Source organism: Saccopteryx bilineata, chromosome 4, assembly GCF_036850765.1.
Source record: "Saccopteryx bilineata isolate mSacBil1 chromosome 4, mSacBil1_pri_phased_curated, whole genome shotgun sequence".
Classification (NCBI taxonomy): Eukaryota; Metazoa; Chordata; class Mammalia; order Chiroptera; family Emballonuridae; genus Saccopteryx; species Saccopteryx bilineata.
In genome coordinates, this window is record NC_089493.1 from 72,084,450 (window position 1) to 72,103,601 (window position 19,152).

Below are 19,152 nucleotides of genomic sequence, written 5' to 3' on the forward strand. Positions count from 1 at the left end.
TAAAAAGGTAAATGTGGCCCTGGCCAGTGGATAGAGTGTTGGCCCGGTATAAGGGCATCCTGGGTCGATTCCTGGTCAGGGCACATAGGAAAGGCAACCATCTGCTTCTCCCCCACTCTCTCTCTCCCATCTTATCCTCTTCCCCTCCCACAGCCAGTGGCTCAATTGGCTCAAGTGTGGCCCTGGGCACTGAGGATAAGTCCATTGGAGCATGTCAGCCTCAGATGCTAAAAATAGCTTTCTATTGCCAGACCAGTTGGTGGCACAGTGAATAATGCATCGGACTAGGATGCAGAGGACCTAGGTTCAAATCCCCAATGTCACCGGCATGAGTGCAGGCTCATCTGGCCTGAGCATGGGCTCACTAGCTTGAGCGCAGGGTTGCTGGCTTGAGCGTGGGATCATAGGCATGACCCCATGCCCATGGTCACTGGCTTGAGCCTAAAGGTCGCTGTCTTGAAGCCCAAGGTTGCAGTCTTGAATCCCAAGGTTGCAGGCTTGAGCCCAAGGTTGCTGGCTTGAGCAAGGGGTCACTTGCTCTGCTGTAGCCCCCCAGTCAAGGCACATATGAGAAAGCAGTCAATGAAGAACTAAGGTGCCACAGCAAAGAATTGATGCTTCTCATCTCTTTCCCTTTCTATCTGTCTGTCCCTATCTGTCCCTCTCTCTGACTCTCTCTCTCTGTCTCTGTCAAAAAATAAAATATAATAAATAAAAATAATAATAAATTAAAATAATTGCTCGGTACTGAACATTGGCCCCAGGTGGGGTTGCCGGGTGGATCCTGGTCAGGGCACATGCAGCAGTCTACCTCATTGTCTGTCCTCTCACCTAAAAAAAAAAAGTAAATGTGATTCTTTAAAAATTTGAATTGAGTCTAATGGACATTTAATTTCTTCACACCTGTTTGTATTATCATGAAAACTTCTCTGGTTGGATTTTGAAGACACTAATGAAGAGACTACTGTTTTGTGGAAGGAACTGGGCAGAGGGGAAATGAGGGGGAAATGAGTCTTTATAGTGAATATATTCTATGCTTATTGAGTTTTGAACTCTGTGAATGTATTGTATGTCCCAAATTTAAAATTGTATAAAAGTTTAAAGCGTGGTTATTCATTGTCAGGCCTTAGCAGGTGATGACTCTAACTCTGCCCAGGATACATGAGCCCACACACTGGACTCTAGATCTCCCTGTAGTAGACGCTGGTGAATGTTTCTGAAGGTCAAGGCCAGGAAGGGAGAGACTGCAGATTCAGCCAGTTTTAAGGAAATCACTAATTGGCTTGAAGAGTTAAGTTGCTGTGATTGCGCACGTACACCCCTGACCTTAAAGCTCCCCCCCAACAGCACACTCATCGTGGGGAGTTATGGTGATGCTGGGCAAATTACTCAACCCTCTTGAGACTTAGTTTTCCAATCTATAATTATAGTGATGAAAACTTAATGCTTTTCAGTTTGCTGATTGTTTCTGAAAACATCATTTAGCCTTCAAAACAACCCTGGAGGAAGATAGCATGGTAACATCTCTATTGTTCAGATGAGGAAATTTTGGCCCAGAGAGGTTAGATGGTTTAGAGTTATGCAAGGGTGGGATGTCTAACTACTGGATTCTTTTCAATGTGACATCAGATGTCATGGATTAGACAATTTTCAAGGCCCTTTCCAGCGTTAAAGTCTTTGAGAATATTAGCTATTCAGGATTCAGGCAACTTTTGCTGGAGTCTTTTAGAGAAATCCAAAAGAAATTGAAGCCAAAAGTCCTCAATTTTAGGAGCTCTCCATGTAATTAGAATTTCAGGACATGCTCCTATGAAGAAAATCAAGGAGCACTGACAAAGTTAGTGCATATCGAGTGCACATTATACATTACTATAAGTCCTCATAACACATAGCACAGCTGTGTACCTGACTACCAAGAGGGTGGGCAATTCCATTTCCTAGACCTAGGGAATAACATTTAACTCTTTTATCCTCTTCAATTTTAGAAATAATAATGTTAATAATAATTGTAATGACTGCTCTTTGAATACCCACTGAAGAAAGCATCTCTTGTATGTTACCTCATTTAATCCATACCACAATCCTCAGAAAACATATTAGTATTTGCTTTTAGAGATATGGAAACCAAGACTTAGAGATCAAGTGATTTAAATAACTGTCTTGCAGAGTGGGTAAAGCCAGGTCTCTAACCAGGATCCCTTATTGGTTTTGAGTATGTGAGCTTCATTTCATGCCTATGTCATCGTTATGTTTGAGAACGTGGGTAGAATGGTTTCAGAGTAGGGTATGTTGCAGAAAAAACTTAACTGCCTCCAGCCCACAAGCAGGACGAGTTTGGTTTCATATAATGGCAATTCACATCACCTTTTGTGTGTCTATTAGTAAAGAAGGGCCCATAAATTCTACATTCTCGCCTCAAAACTCTTTATTATATGAGCCTGCCTTCTCCTGGGCGCAAAAGAAGGGTTTTGTGGATCAAGTACTTTCGGTCTTTCTTTTTAACACATTTTGTTCATTATTTTTCTGCTGCTAGACACAACTTTCCTCTCTCACCCTCTTCTTTTCAGATGCCATCCTCTCTTTCAACCGCTTGCCCATTGCCTGAGTGAATTCATGCCACACTGAATGCTGCAGGAACCTCCTGACAGTTCAGAGTCTTAGCATTTACGCAGTCATTCTGGAAAGTGAGGGGAATTTCCATCATTTTCTGAGTTCACATGGACACAGCAAGGTCCATAGCTTGCCTGGGTTGGCAGACGGTTTTTGAGGATTGTAAAAACTGCTTTGCTCGGGACCCTGGCTCCTCGCAGAGGTCTGCCTGCCTCTCCTTGGTGTGTCCTCAGCAGGCCTTTTACTCCAGTCAGACTCCTCTAATGAGAGCGTTCTTGGATTTCAGTCTGGGGGGGAACTCAGCCTCCACCCGCCAGACTTTCTGGAGAGCTCTCTGCCGATGCAGAAAATGCCTGGAGCCTTGAGGATTGGATCGAGCTCCCTTCCGAAGGGGTCTCAAAATTCCTTACACATAATATATTTGTGGCTACAATTTGTTAAGAAAGGAACCAGGCTGTTCCAGCCAATTAAATTGTCAAAGAAACACATACCTAAGATAGAGAAAATGGTTTTCAGTACACAATCCTCTTACTCTCCTTTCTCATGCTCTGCCTTCAATATGTCCAGTAACTTTAGCTTCTTTCTAAGCAGACCTGTGGTGTCTGCTCTTTGCATTTACCAAAACTCTTGGGGTGTATGTTGAGTGAGGGGAGGCCTTTTTCTTTTTTCACCTGCCTTTTGTCTGAACTTCAGATAATCAATCCTTTTTGTTCCCAGTATGAATTCAAAAGGCTCTTAAAAAGCATTCTTTATGGAAAATCCGGTAAGTGGAGATTTCTCTACGCGGATGTGTCTATGAATGTATATGCCGTGCCCCGTAGCTCACTGGAAAAGCTCTGAACAGAAAGTTAGACCTGTAGAGCACATATAGCTACTCTCACATGACTTCAAAGATTGCTGTGGCTTTATAGAAATTAGTGATCAGAAAAACAGAGCTGGCCATATCACCCCAGAGGCTTTGAACTTTGAAAACACATTTGATATCTATTCCTATCTAATCTTCTCTAAATCTGATCTCTCTGCTATTCATACATGCCTGTTTCTGTATTAGGATATACTGTAGCCAGAGATTTTGCTAATTTATATATGTTTTTTTACTTTTCATAATTCTACCCAACTTCTTTGGTATAGAATTTCCTAAGCTAGTTTATCAGCATGCCAAAATAGCCTTTACTTTAGCAAAATAACTTTATGCTTTGCTTGACTGGGTTATAAGATGACTTAGATAATTTATGCTTCCCTTTACCATACTTGAGGGAGTACTTGCTTAGAAAGGGTTTATATCTTGGCTTGGAATAGGTCTAATAATTTAAACCCTCCCTCCTGGAATTAGCAAGACAGAAAAAAAAAAACTAAAGCCTCATGGTAATAATGTTGAAGTGACGTTTAAAATGATACTCAAATAGTTATAATTTTTTATATCCTCAAATACAGTATTGGGATAAACTGGGGAAGATATTCTGGGATGGGAAGTAGTTGAAGAAAACAAAGGCATGTACATAGAAATAGATAAAATATGTTGCAGAATCAAAGATTGAGCAGCTTAGATGAAGTAAAGAGAATTCAACTAGGGAAACTGGAAATGGGCTGGATGGTAGGTTGGCCAACTGAGAGCACTTGGGTTGCTAACTATTACTTATGCCCAACTCATTTGGGAGTTCTGCTTTTAGGAAAATATATTTGAATGTGGGGTGGGGGGTGTAGTCTAACTTTTGACCTAGCCACTAAAACAGAACGGTACTTATTCAGACCTCAGAATCTTAATCCTGATAAATTTATTTCCTGGTAGTAGTTTAATTGTATTTTAGGCATAAGGTTTATGGTGAGTATTGAGTTATTTCTTTTTTTTTTTAAGTGAGAATCTTGCAAATGCAAATATGTTAAATGATGACCACTGTCACAGGGACCCTCCACAAATTGGCTGAGAGTGGCCCTGGTGGAGGAAAATGCTATAAAAGAAATCCGGCCGACTAGTGCCTTTCCTTCAGCCTTCACCTGATCCTTTTATCTTCCCTTCCCCAACCTGGGCCCTTCTTGCCTAGCCTTCTCAATGAATACTTGGCTTGAACTTCGTCCGCTCAACTTTGTCGCTGACACACCCGTCGTACTGACGGAATCCTGGCTTGAGTGGAGCTTGCTCAGCTGTGCTTTAGACAAATCCTTCTGGCTGACCTGGATTAAACCTGGCTTTCTTGACATCATCTCTGGCATATTTCAAGGTGAAAAAGGACTGTGTTGCCCCTTTGATTACTCCCCTAGAGGGGAAACCAATTGCCACTTGGCACCAGAGTTTGTCAGGCCGGCATCCAGAGTAGTAACATGATTTAGTGAGAATAGCACTGGACCAGAAGGCAGGAAACTCGAGCTCTAGCGCTGGCTCTGCTTCTCGGGGGCCATGTGACCTTGGGCAAATCATTTCCCTACCTCAGCCTTAGTTTTTTACATCTGTAAAGAAAAGTTAGGACCTTTCTGACCCTAAACATCAGGAATAGAGATTTTGATTCCTCGTGCCAGTCTTGCTCCCTGCCACACGGCATCATTCCACATGGAACACGGACTCTCTCTATTGTAGCTGTGTAGTGTGCACTCCACCCACCACTTTATCTTCCTTTTAGGAGCCTCAAAATGCTTCCTTCCGCTACAAAGAAGGACATTCAGAAAGTGGGTTAGTTGGGGCTGGAGATTCTGCTTATTAGTTTGTCTCTCTTGGATAAGATACATTATTTTAAGGAGCCTTTTTTTTTTTTTTTAAGATAAATCACTCTGTTATCAGCCCTTTTCTGGGTGATGATTTCAAAAATATCACTGATCAAAGCTATGGACTTGGGACACTTCTAGGTATTTTTGTGGACAGGGTGGGGCAAAAGTAGGTTTGCAGTTGTAAATATGTGAAACACAGAGCCTACTCTTATATTATTATTATTACTTATTTTATTGTTTTCCACATTAACAACAGTAAATCTACTTTTGCCCACCCCTGTATAAGAGTTCACCTAAACCTTAACAACTCTATAAGGAACTCATCGTCTCCACCTGACACATGAATTGTGGGAATTGAGTCACTCTAAGGTTACACAGAGGCACCGGGCTGATAATGGGTGGTGCTGGAATTCAGACCAGACTGATCTGTGTCCACAGTCTGAGCTCGACCATTCTCTTTGCTATGCGAAGTACCTGCCGTGGACATAAGAAGAACTTGGCGTTTTGTAAGAGTTCTTAGAGAAACCCTCTTCTTATGGTCTCAAAGAAAATAATGTTTAACTGTATTTCAGATGCTTGGAATTTATGCTTTGCCAAACAGTTTTCCACTTTATTTTAAATCCATGAGTATTTCAAGGGGAATTTAACCCATATGTTTCTGATTCGTTTATACTTAACCCATCAAAGGGGATTGTTCTGTAAACTTTAGCTTCTTCTCACGAGCACTTTTAAGCTCATCGTTAGCTGGCGTTGGCGGGGTCTCTGATCTGCCATGGATGAAGCTTGACTTTAAATCCTTTTTTCCAACCACTGTTTCATGGTGGTTTCATTCTGTGAGTGGATGGAAATAGAAAGTGAGTCATAAGGACTCTTCCAAAACTGTACCAGTATTTCACTGATACAAAAAGAGAGCTACCAACCTCTCAGGTCTGTTGTACTCACCACCCACCTTCCCTTATTAACTGTTGAACTATGGATGGATAACTTCTCTGAGGGTAAAAAAAATTAAATTCATAAACATCGCATTTTTTCCTGGAATTGCATAGAGCATTCTGTCTTTCAGAGATAAAATATTTATGGAGCTTAGGTATATTGCTGTCTTGGAAAAACCTTTTAGCTTAAAATCTTCTCTTTGGGAAATACTTGAGTTATACAGCTAGTGGAAAGTTCTTTTTTGGAGACCACCATTTGAAATATAGAAGGCAAAAAGCCTGTTTATTATCTTAGCATGCAGATGAGTTAGGTACATTCAGTTCTGATAACCTGCTGAGTTGGAGAATTAATTAACTTCACATGAGTTCATTGAAGGAATGTGTATAATTGCTGGTAGTGGTGCATGGCCCAAAGGGAAGCAAGAACAGTTTTTGTTTCCAGTTAACAGTTTGGGTCTACAAACATACGTAGAGAGTGTCTTCGGTCCCTGGCATTTGGAAGTAGAGAATGAAAGTTCTGAGAAAAACAAGAGACTGGGAATTTACCACTCAGTAGGCTGTGTGACCTGTATGCTTTTATCTGCACCATAAAGCCAAATGGTACATGTGCTGAGGAAGGCGAAGTATATAGGCAATGCACCATGGAAGCTCAGAAGATGAAGATGTTTATTTTGATTGATGAAGTTGGACAGGCTTTCCCCTAAATGAGATGTTTAAGTTTGGGTTTGAAAGATGAGAAGGCTTTGAAGGGGGAAGGGCATTCTGAGATGAGACAACCAGACATGTTCTTGGGGAATACAGACAATTTCAAATAGTTCTCCCAGACCTCGACCCCGTGTATAGATGTGGGCTGGGGTGAGTCTGCAGCGGTGGATCAGAGTCCCAGAAGCTCCTGCTGGGCCGACAGGAGTTGTGCACACCACTCAGCAATGAGCAGTTGGATTAGCAGGACAGCCTTTAACCGGGTCCAGGCTTCAGTGCTGGGAGGGTTTATGTCTTGGATCACAGAGAGGACACTGGAAAGAGGCCAGGAAAGGAACAGGATGTGAAGGAACAACGTATGAAATTGACATAAAAATGAACATATACATCGTATGGAGGTGAAGTTAACATGACACCTTATATGTGGTCTTGTATTTGAATAGTGCACAAATATGGGTTCATTCTAGCTGGTATAGAAGACAGCAATCAAACTGATGCATCTTTATGTGAAAAGATATACTCACAGTGTCATTTTCATGCAATAAAAATAACTACTATTAGACACAAGAGTAAATATTTTACATACTTTATCTCATACTGTTCTTACAAACACCCTGTCTATTATCATCCCTGTTTATAATGAAGAAGACTGAGTATCAGAGAGTATATAATTTACCCATTATCACAGGGGTGCCTGGGTACTTCCATCTTAGTTTGCAGATACTGTGTATCTATGGAAGTGTCTTAGCCTTTCCTATTTGTAATACAAATAGACACATTAGTATTACACATTGCGATATATGACACATATAAAGAATATGTGTCACATATATATTAGTTATGGAGCTAATAAAAGCATATACACTGGCCAACATAAGCACTACAACAATGCCAGTACCCATCCCATTTGCTGCTTCATTCCACAGAGGTATGTAAATTTTAATACACATATTTTTGAACTAACAACAAAATTGCTTCTATATTATCATGGTGTAGGATGAATATATTTATACAAACAAAATTAGAATAATTTGTATTTCGTTCAAACATTGCACTGAAAGTTTAAGGGTGGCTCAGTATTTAGGAGTCTGAGAAGTAAGACACTGATACTGAGACAGATATTTTAATCTTGAGTGCTGTGATTAAATCTGGGATATAGGAAGGTAAAATAATGAGGAGACATGAAGTAACAGACAGAGCCTGATTCCAGATTTGAGAGATCTAAGTTCTCATTCCATCTGCCATTAATTTGTTTTATGACACTGAGAAAATTGCTTCATCTCTCTGAGTTTTAATTTACCTTTGTATAAATTGTATGATCTCTTTGAGAAAGGCAAAGTAGTATAGCAGGAAAAGCACAGAGTTTTAGAATCAGAATTATCAAAATTAGAATTTTTGTTGTGACTTTGGCTGGTTGGTTTAGTGATAGGGTGTTGACTTAGTGTATGGATGTTTGGGTTTGATTCCCAGTCAGGGCACACAAGAGAAGCAACCATCTGCTTCTTTTACCCTCCTTCTGCCCCTCCAGTAGCCAGTGGCTCGATTGGTTCTAATGTTGGCACCAGGCGCTGAGGATGGCTCAGTTGGTCCAAGCAATTGGCCTCAGGTGCTGAAAATAGCTTGATTGATTCAAGCATTGGCTCCAGATGGGGGTTGCTGGGTGGATTCTGGTCAGGGTGCATGCCAGAGTCTGCCTCACTATCTACTCTCCTCTCACTTTAAAAAAGAAGAAAAAAGGAATTTTCATTATGCCACTTAACCTTTGTATATTGTCAGGCAAGTATCTTTATTTTCAGCCTTAGTTTCCCATTCGGTAAAATGGAGAAAGAAAATATTTCTCAGAGAACTGTTATGAGAATTAGATGAGACAGCATGTAATAGTAGCTAGTGCAATGCTTCATAAATGTGTTTTCTTTTTCTTCTTTTATAAGTTTCTTTCCAATTCCAAAATGAGAGATTCCAATGCTCATCTTATACATAAACTTGTGAAGCACAACCAGCTCATAATTATGGAATTTCCTGTATTAACAGGCTAAGCATCTCTCTCAAATCAGACTTGTCATCAGAAGACTTCTCAAGGTCTGGATGAATCTTTTCAAATTAGCAACAGCATCTGGGATTTAAACACACACACACACACACACACATACACACATGCACACACACACAGTTACTTTCACACTTACAAGAGTGAGGGGGAAGGAATGGAAAGAAAAGTATGATAAAAGTTCATTTACCACCCTTCCTTTCCTCTTCTGTGAGCCAAAACAATAGATTATGAAGCTAAGACTTCATTTTTATTGGTTGTATAGACTATCTGTGTTTGTATAAAGTATCACTACTGTTACCATATTTAAAGAATGAATAATTCCCCATGTTGACTTGAACGCAGTAATTACCTTTCAGTGACCTTCCCGTCTCTCCCTACCCATAAACCTCTTTGGCATTTACATAGCTCTTTGCTGTCTTCTCAGTACATTCTTATTGACATATAGTTTGAAATTGCCACTGTTTGGGATAAACTCCAAAATTCCATTAGTTCCAGATGTCCACTGTGTTTGTTTATGTTTTATGATTATTATGGTAACAAATCAAATACATAAAACCTTTGGGAATGTAGGGGAGGGGATAGTGGTTTTTCTTTTTAGTTAAGGGTAGTGTATGGGACATATCACATTAAAAGATATCTCTACTGTTTAAAAAAAAAGAATGGAGAAACATGGTCTGCAATGGTATTAGTGAGCTTATTTTAAAAAATAAAATGCATTTTACAAATGAAAGCTGGCAATAACTCCTGCGATAGCGATGGTGCATTTGGCCTTTTCTATGTCGATTAATTTAAAAAATGTGTGTACATCAGAGAGCAGAGTATTAAGGCAGATTAGCAGAGTCTACTCATGTCTCAGCATTAGACACCTTATCCAGTTGCCAAGAAGGAAACATTAAATTGATTTTTAGAATAAGAAAGAATAATACCTGGAATTCTCTTTTGAATTTAGGTGTTTATGCACTTGACCTGGTTTGCTCAACCTTTTTTTGTTCTCACGCTTTTAAATACATCCTACATAAAAATTCCCCAAATGAAATATTTCACTCTTGGATCATTCGTTTGTGTATGTCAAGTGATTAAACCCAGGCACTGTTGTGTCAGTTGGGACTGAGTTGAGATGACATAACAGAAAACCCAGCCACCGTGGCATAAGCAAGCAGGGGCTAATTTTTCTTATGTCACAAATGATTTTGGAGATATCAGAAATGTGATCAATTTTTGAGGCTCTTCTTTCTTTTTTCTGCATTACTACCCTTAGTACATGAACTTTTGTCCATGTGATTACAAGTTGGCTGATAGACTCCAGGCATCACATCTTTCTAGAAAGGGGAAAGGGATGAAGATCAAGGGAGTAATCCAGCTGAGCAAGTCTCATTATATCAGAAATAAAAAGCTTTCCATGACTACCCACCCTGCAGGCTCTACTTGCAGCCTATTGACCAGACCGGGGTACAGATACACTCCTAGCAGGAAGGTAGCTAAAGACAAAGGGATTGTGAAGGTGGTGGATCAACCTTTCAACTTGTTCAGAGCAAGGGCTTCGTGAATTCAGGCTTGGACTTGATCTGCGCATCGAACTTAACCTTTGCTCTATTTTCCAAAGTTCAAACTGTTCACGAGCGAGAGCAAGCAACGGAACAGAGGTGACTTAGAACAAATCTCTCAGCCCTGTGGACAGATCAAAAGGTGTGTGTTCTGTTGACGGTGGGTCAGCGGCATCATCTGTTTTTAAGAACTGCAGAATATATAAATTATCTGGAGCTGTCGTAAGTGTGGGAGGAAGGGAAAATAGAAGTAGGGACTCTTGTAGGTGAGGAAACTGACTCAAAGGGTAACAGCTCACTGTCACATTGATAATCAGAGGTTTAGGATTCAAATGAAGTGTAGTAGATCCAGGAAATCACAAGTAGTTAATTATACCTTGTGCAAAGCGAATGAATAGTGCAAAAGATTATGGATTTAGACTAACTTGAAAATATGTGATTTTCATCATTCATTTGTTAAGTATTTGCTTGCTTGTTATGGGCTGTGCTGTGCAGGAGGCGTGCTGTAGAGTTGCAGTTACTCACAAATGGATGTTAGGAGGAAATTTATTATGATTAATAACAATTAAAAATAATCAAGGCAAAATCAAAAGGGTTTTGAATTTATGTAACCCAAAGCAGAATAAAGAGAAAGAATCAATGCAACAGTAAGCTACACAACACCAGACGGAGAAACCTCAGCCTGGGTCCTAGAGGAATAGCTAGTCAAAGCAACAGACTAAGAAAAAGAGAACTATGAGTATGTACAATCTCACCAAACTGCGGAGGAACACATCACCAGACCAGGAAGCTTCATCACCGGACCTGGGCTCCACAGTCGGCCACCCGCCATGCACATTGAGAGGAAGAATTCTCTAGAGCTTCAGGGGCAGTAAATTTTGGCTGGAGGTTATTACATGAGGGCCCTTCATGCATAACCTCTAGGAACAAAAAAAAGGTCACCACATTCTGAAATAATTAATTTAGGCCAGTAATGAAATGGTAAGAGCACCCTGCTTGGCTTCAGGGGAAACTGCAGCAGGACGTCTCATCCCACCCTGAGTGATGTTCAGTTGAGTTCAAGTTTGTGTGTGTGTGTGTGTATATATATATATATATATAGTTCCTTCACATGGGCCCACAAACTAGTCTAGGTCCTGATGATACAAAGTTCACAGTTTGATGAAAGGCAATCATATAAATCAGAGATTGCTGTGGAGCTCAATTACTGCCACAGTGGAAGAGGAAAGTGGTCAGGGAAGACCTGCAGAGGAGGAGTTGGCTGGGCACCGAGACTGGACAGCTGTGAGCTGAGGCACTACATCCTGTTCATTGAGAGTTGCTGCAGAGAGACTGCCCTCAGGGCAGTGGCTGGAGATGACGCTGGGTGACGGAGTGGGGCTCTACAACAAAGCAGCAACAGTTGGGTTGCAGAAGAGGGGCAGATTAAGAAGCTGTTAGGGTGGTAAATTTTATGGAGCTCGTGGTGATGTTGGACTGTGGGGTATGAGGGCTTCTGTGATAGCCCTAACCAACTTTGTAGACTTGATAGTTGGGGTATAGCAATGCCTTTCACCAAAATAAGAAGCATGGCCCTGGCCAGATGGCTCAGCGGGTTAGAGCATTATCCCCAAACACAGAAGTTGTCAGTTCAATCTCTGGTCAGGGCACATACAGGAGCAAAATCGATGTTCCTCTCTCTCTTTCTCCCCCCCCCTCTAAAATCAGTAAAGTAAACATTTAAAAAGAAGAAGAGAAGTGTGGGAAGAGCACATCTGGTAGGAAAACAAGCCCCTATCAGACACATCTTTCTGTGTACATACTACCCTTCTTGGACGATGCAGATGAACTTTTCTCCCTAATTTAGCTGCTGCTGTTCTGGCTCAGGCCAGCTGACAGGCCGCCAGGGCACCTGAGTTGCTCATGGCTCGACTGCTTAAGGTCCATCAGACAGGCGGAGTGTCCAACTCTAGATGCACAGCAAATGGGTTGCTGAGCTGAGACTGGAGAGCAGCCCTCCCGGCTTGGTCGGCCTTCTGCCTTTCGTTTCTACCACGTGTGTATTCTAGCCAGACAGGCGAGGCATGTAGCAGTCTGCCTGCTGCCTTTGGGGGGAAATCAACCCGAACCTGCTGTGGAACTGAGAGTTGACTACTGATTTATATTAGTCTGTGATCATTTTCCTGTAAGGTTGTCTGTTTTTTGTGGCCCCCTCTTGAGTTACAACTGAGGTGAAAGGATAGCTTGCTGAAGTGGTTTTGTTTGGGCTTGTGTTACTACTTGGGAGGGGTTTTCTATTTTTACTTTTTTTTTGAGAATGAAACGTTACAATTTCATAAAACTCTTTCTGACAAACCTGGACAAGCTATCTAAGTAGTGCCGTGCTCTTGAGTGACAGGGCAGAGCCTTAATACCTTTTTGGAACAATGTGTACTTTTTTAGAATCTGATGAAAGCTGTGGACTTTCTCCCCCCCCCAAAAAAAAGGTACAAATGCACACGCATCTTGGGTCAGACCCATCCAGTTGGTTGCAAATAAGGAAACTAGCTTATGCAGAAAGGAAGATTTATTGTAAGGAACCTGGAGTGTGCCAGGAACTCAGGGGCAGCGGTGCACTGTGGCTTTATTGAGGGCTGGAAGCAGGAACCAAGTGCTGTCTCAGCGTCTCCCTGGACCACACGCTCTCCATCCTCCCTGCAGACCAGCCCCTACTGCGTGGAGATGGCCTGCTCTGTGCTGCTTCTCTTCCGGACTGGCCCACAGCTCCTGACGTAACATCAGCTGAGGCCCCAGACACCTTTAAAGATTAAGACCAACGTTTCTCAATCCCAATTCTAAATTTCTGGAAGAGACCACAGGATTGGTCCCCTCGGATCTGGCAGTCAGATACCAGGTCCACTTTCCCGTGACCAGATCTGTCATACTGGGACACGTGATGCATGCACAATTTCAGGGCACCTTGGGAACTCCTGAGTCCCAGCTGTGATCTACAAGTTAAGAAACCCGGATTAGAGAAATTGAAATACTGATAACCCAGCAACACTACCAATTAGCCATAAAATTACTGCAGAGAATGGAGCATGCATGGGAGTGGAAGATCTTTTCACAAACATAGAGCCTAAGAACATTTGCTTTCTGCTGCAGGAGTTGTGAATTTTGGATATCAGTAGTTAAATCCCAGGATGGTGAATATGATGTAGATTGAATTACCCAGGATGGTGAATATGATGTAGATTGAATTATAATGCTCTCCAAGGTCGTTGGTATTATATTCCTAACTTTTACCCTTAAGGTTTGGAAATTCAATTTTAATTATTGTTAACATGCTTCGTAAATATCCAAGGGAATACACTATAGACCTGTTCATACATCCAGAGAGCCAGACACTGGCTCAAGTTGTTTTTTCTTCCACAGTTGGAGAAAATTGTGGTGTTCAGTTTGCCTCTTGGGGCATGTTAAACCACTTTTAATGCTGTCTCTTATTATTTTCTAACCATATGTACTTTCCACACATATCTAACTAGCTGCCTCAGATGAAACCCCAATGTCTGGCCAAGCTGGTGTAAATCTTTAGTAAGTGGTAAGAGGGAACAGAGTAACACAGGGCCGCTTTAATGTTCAGACAGTGCACGATTTAATAGCTGTAGACCTTGTAGTCTCAGGAGCTACTTTAGATTTTTTTTTTCCAGCCCTATAGAATGGAAAATTTCTGAGCTGCACGCCATTCTCCCACTGGCTGCACTAGGCAAATGTCAACGAAAGTAGATTGGCCTATCTTCCTATATAGTATGATGTTAGTATTTAGTTCTTTGAATCATTAACCTGAGATGTCTGGGGCATAATTATTACTTTCAAAGAGCATAGTGCCTATCTGTTACATTGCTGTTCTGTGCTGTATAACAGTTGTCACCTACAACACATGTAAATGTCCCAGAACATCAAAACCTGTATGTTACCAGGGAGGCTGTAGAGAGGTCACCATGATTGTCCAATTGGTGACACATTCTCAATCCATGTGGTAGGTCCCAAAGATAGAGGGCCAGCCCTGGCCAGATATCTTGCTTGGTTAGAGCATTGTCTGAAGTGCCGAGGTTGTGGGGTCCATCCCCGGTCAGGGCACATATAGGAGCAGATCTATGTTCCTGTCTCTCACTCTTTCCCTTCCTCTCTCTCTCTCGCTAAAATCAATACAGTAAACATTTAAAAAATATGTGGAGGGCCATAAAATAACAGCAGAGATGCTGTTTTGATGTTCTAAAGCTTTTAGTCTTTAGTGTCAGAAAATCAATCTTCCGTCATACTTTGATATCTGAGAATGCCCAGATTGTTGTCAGGAATGTTCTTTCATTGATAATTAAATCTGTGTGGTTGGGGTTTGGTACTGCTGCTTCTCCCTCCCCTCAGCTTCTGTGCCTGTTTACTTCTGCACTGTTCACTCCTAGGCCTGACTGATGCTGGTACTTCCTTCTTGCTTGTCTTTCTTCAGTTGAGTTCAGTGCCAGGCCCTGATCTGGAAACAGTCTTAGGAATTTTTCATTCAAGACATTTTCTCCCAAAGAAAAATTCTGAGAATGGGAGGATCACCTTGAGAAGTACTTGATGGTATATTAGCATAGTTCAGTGCTGTGTCTGTGAGTGTGCATATGTGTACTTGCGTGTTTGTGTGTGACACAGAGAGAGAGAGAGGCACCTATGTATCATAGGCCCATCAGCAAATGAATATTTGGTAAAAAGCCAATTCTAGAAATAACACTTCCCAATCAATGTATTTAAATGATCTCATTGTCATTTTTCTGTCTTGATATTACAGAAAGGCCATATTTATAGGAGGCATTTCTCAGCTGTGGTTAAGTGGCTGAACTTGAGTCCTTGCTTTAATCTTGCCATCAGATGTCTGACAATTGATAATATCAGTGGGATGTGGTATGTGTCGATTTCCTGCAGCGTGAACTTAGGGCTGGCGGTTAGAATGTTCGTGGGCTTGGATTCCCTTGCCCTGTCATTTCACAGAAGTGGCAGTGAAGTTACTCTGGAGGAAATCCCACCCACCACGCCAGGATCCCGTCATATATTGTTGGTCTGAGCCATGTGTACTTAACACTCAGGTTTCTGTGAGAACTGCCCAAACGTATTTGAAGTAAGAATTTCAGCCATGAAGTTTATATATAAATATCTGAATGGGATATGGCTAAATGCTTGCTTACAGAGGAAGGGAAGGACAAGAAATTTAGTGAAAAGGCTAAAATACACGGACCAAGATGTAATCCATCATACATAGGTTTCGTTTTATTTTGATAGCATCCAGATTTACAACTAATAATGTTTTATTCAGGGCCAGCCTCGTCAATTCAAATCACTTGTCCTACAGTAGGTATGTATTTGACTGGAAAAGTGTGAGGAACTTTCATACTGAATATTGGTAGTTAGCTTCTCCATTTCAGTAAGTGGCTGGCCATATACATCCAGCGACGAAAGCCTGGCACCCAGGGGCCATTCCTGTCTTTTGTTTCCCTCACTTTCACCACCAGTCCATCCTTAAGTGCTGTTGCTTTTATGCCCCAGAGATAGGCTCCACCTGCTAGCGTCTTTCCATATCCGTGCCACCGCCTGTGTGTAGTCAACACCATCCTTTACCCCAAACTCTTCAGTAGCCTCTTTGCAAGCCTTCCCAGTTCCATTCTCGAACTAGCTAGCAGTACTCTTTTAAAAAATGACACATCGTGTTTTCGGTGGCTTCCTGTTGAACTCAGTGCCAAATCCAAACTCCTTACTGTGGCCTGGAATATGCTGTATAATCCAGTCCCTGCCTAACATTCCAGCTTCACGGAATACCCCTTCGCCTTTGCTCTCTAAGCTGCGGTCACAGGGGCCTCCTGTCCTTGCTAGAGGAGCTAGGCTGTCTTCCAGCCCAGAGCCATTGTCCTTGCTGTCTCTCAACCCTTTGAGTACTGAGTGTTTTGTTAACCCTTTGAGTGAGGACGTACGTGAACGTTCGTACTACTCAGAGGGTTAAACCTGGACAGCGCATACTATCACGTTGCCTAGCTGGCTTGCTCTCATCTTTGAGGCTACAGTTAAATGTCACCTCTTCCAAGAAGTCTTCTTTGAAAAGTCTTACCAAGATAGGTATCCCTATTTCTTCTATCACAGCAGTATGCTTATTTCATTTGCAGACGAATCACATCCTCAAATCTAAAATTACTTGAAATGTATTTATCTATTGACTCTCTCCTCTGTCAGACTGTAAACCCATGTAGTTTAAGTACATTCACATTGTTATGCAACCATCATCACAATCTATCTCCAGAACATTTTTATTGTCCCAAAGTGAAACTCTGTACTCGGTAAACAATAACTCCCCGTTTCTCCTTCCCCCCAGTTCCTGGAAACCACCATTCTACATTCTGTGTCTATATTAGACACTTCCATTCTTGGAACCTCATATTAGTGGAACCTGTAGCGGAATATTTTGAATAAATTTATTTTTATTGCCTCTTTACTAACATAGGCCTTTACCCTCTGTCTAGAAAACTCTCATTTATAGTAATAATTTTTCAATTTTAATGATAAAACATTCTATTAGGATCCTTAGGAAATGCAATTCACTTTTGGTAGTACTTATGTTTGGAAATTTAAACACTACTACAAGGCATTTTTAAGAGATACAGTTTGGGAAAGCCACATGCAAAAGAATGAAACTCGACTACAGCCTGTCCCCGTGTACTAAAATTAATTCAAAATGGATCAAAGACCTAAATATAAGACCTGAAACAATAAAGTACATAGAAGAAGACATAGGTACTAAACTCATGGACCTGGGTTTTAAAGAACATTTTATGAACTTGACTCCAAAGGCAAGAGAAGTGAAGGCAAAGATAAATGAATGGGACTACATCAAAATAAAAAGTTTTTGCTCAGCAAGAGAAACTGATATCAAAATAAACAGACAGCCAACTAAATGGGAAATGTTATTTTCAAACAACAGCTCAGATAAGGGCCTAATATCCAAAATTTACAAAGAACTCATAAAACCCAACAACAAACAAACAAACAATCCAATAAAAAAATGGGAAGAGGACATGAACAGACACTTCTCCCAGGAAGAGATACAAATGGCCAACAGATATATGAAAAGATGCTCAGCTTCATTAGTTATTAGAGAAATGCAAATCAAAACTACAATGAGATACCACCTCACCCCTGTTAGATTAGCTATTATCAACAAGACGGGTAATAGCAAATGTTGGAGAGGCTGCGGAGAAAAGGGAACTCTTATCCACTGTTGGTGGGACTGTAAAGTAGTACAACCATTATGGAGGAAAGTATGGTGGTTCCTCAAAAAACTGCAAATAGAACTACCTTATGACCCAGCAATCCCTCTACTGGGTATATACCCCAAAACCTCAGAATCATTGATACGTAAAGACACATGTAGCCCCATGTTCATTGCAGCACTGTTCACAGTGGCCAAGACATGGAAACAACCAAAAAGCCCTTCAATAGAAGACTGGATAAAGAAGATGTGGCACATATAGACTATGGAATACTACTCAGCCATAAGAAATGATGACATCAGATCATTTACAGCAAAATGGTGGGATCTTGATAACATTATACAGAGTGAAATAAGTAAATCAGAAAAAAACAAGAACTACATGATTCCATACATTGGTGGAACATAAAAACGAGACTAAGAGACATGGACAAGAGTGTGGTGGTTACCAGGGGTGGGGGGAGGGAGGACATAGGAGGGAGGGAGGGAAAGAGTTAGGGGGAGGGGAAGGGGCACAGAGAACTAGATAGAGGGTGATGGAGGACAATCTGACTATGGGCGAGGGGTATGCAACATTTTTTTTTTATTTATAAATTTTTGCAGTTTTTTGAGGAACCACCATACTTTCCTCCATAATGGTTGTACTACTTTACAGTCCCACCAACAGTGAATGAGGGTTCCTTTTTCTCCACAGCCTCTCCAACATTTGCTATTACCCGTCTTGTTGATAATAGCTAATCTAACAGGGGTGAGGTGGTATCTCATTGTAGTTTTGATTTGCATTTCTCTAATAACTAATAAAGCTGAGCATCTTTTCATATATCTGTTGGCCATTTGTATCTCTTCCTGGGAGAAGTGTCTGTTCATGTCCTCTTCCCATTTTTTTGACATGTTTTCTTTGAATATATGTACCCTGATTTATTAATGTCATCCCATTAACATTAATAAAAATTTATTTAAAAAAAAACAATAAAGTATTTCTTGATTAAAAAAAAAAGAGATACAGTTTGAGCTCATGTCATTGGTCATTTGGTTATTTGCTTTTCTGTCATTAATCTTGCTCTTGGATTATATAGCATGTTTCATACTTGGTGGCTTTGAAGAAAATAGAAAAGAACAAATAAATCAAATAGTTATATAATACTATTGTTTTTGTCTTGATGCTCTGTGGAGAAACTGTACTTGGTTTAACGTGGTGCTCATACAAGCCATTGTAAAAGTGAAGAAATAAGAACCAGCTGGTTCTGTGGAACAGAATTTGCAAGCCATTAAAAATGAAGACATTCTCTATCATTTTATTATCTTGATGGCAAATACATCACCAAAACCTGAATTAGACTTTTAGTCATCTTCGACCCACTT

At 40.9% G+C, this 19,152-nt stretch overlaps 1 protein-coding gene across 1 annotated transcript in view; it reads left to right on the top strand.

Annotated features, from left to right (window-relative positions):
• Positions 1-19,152, top strand: part of FBN1 (fibrillin 1) — a 252,149-nt gene that overhangs the window by 93,365 nt on the left and 139,632 nt on the right. The window lies entirely within an intron of this gene.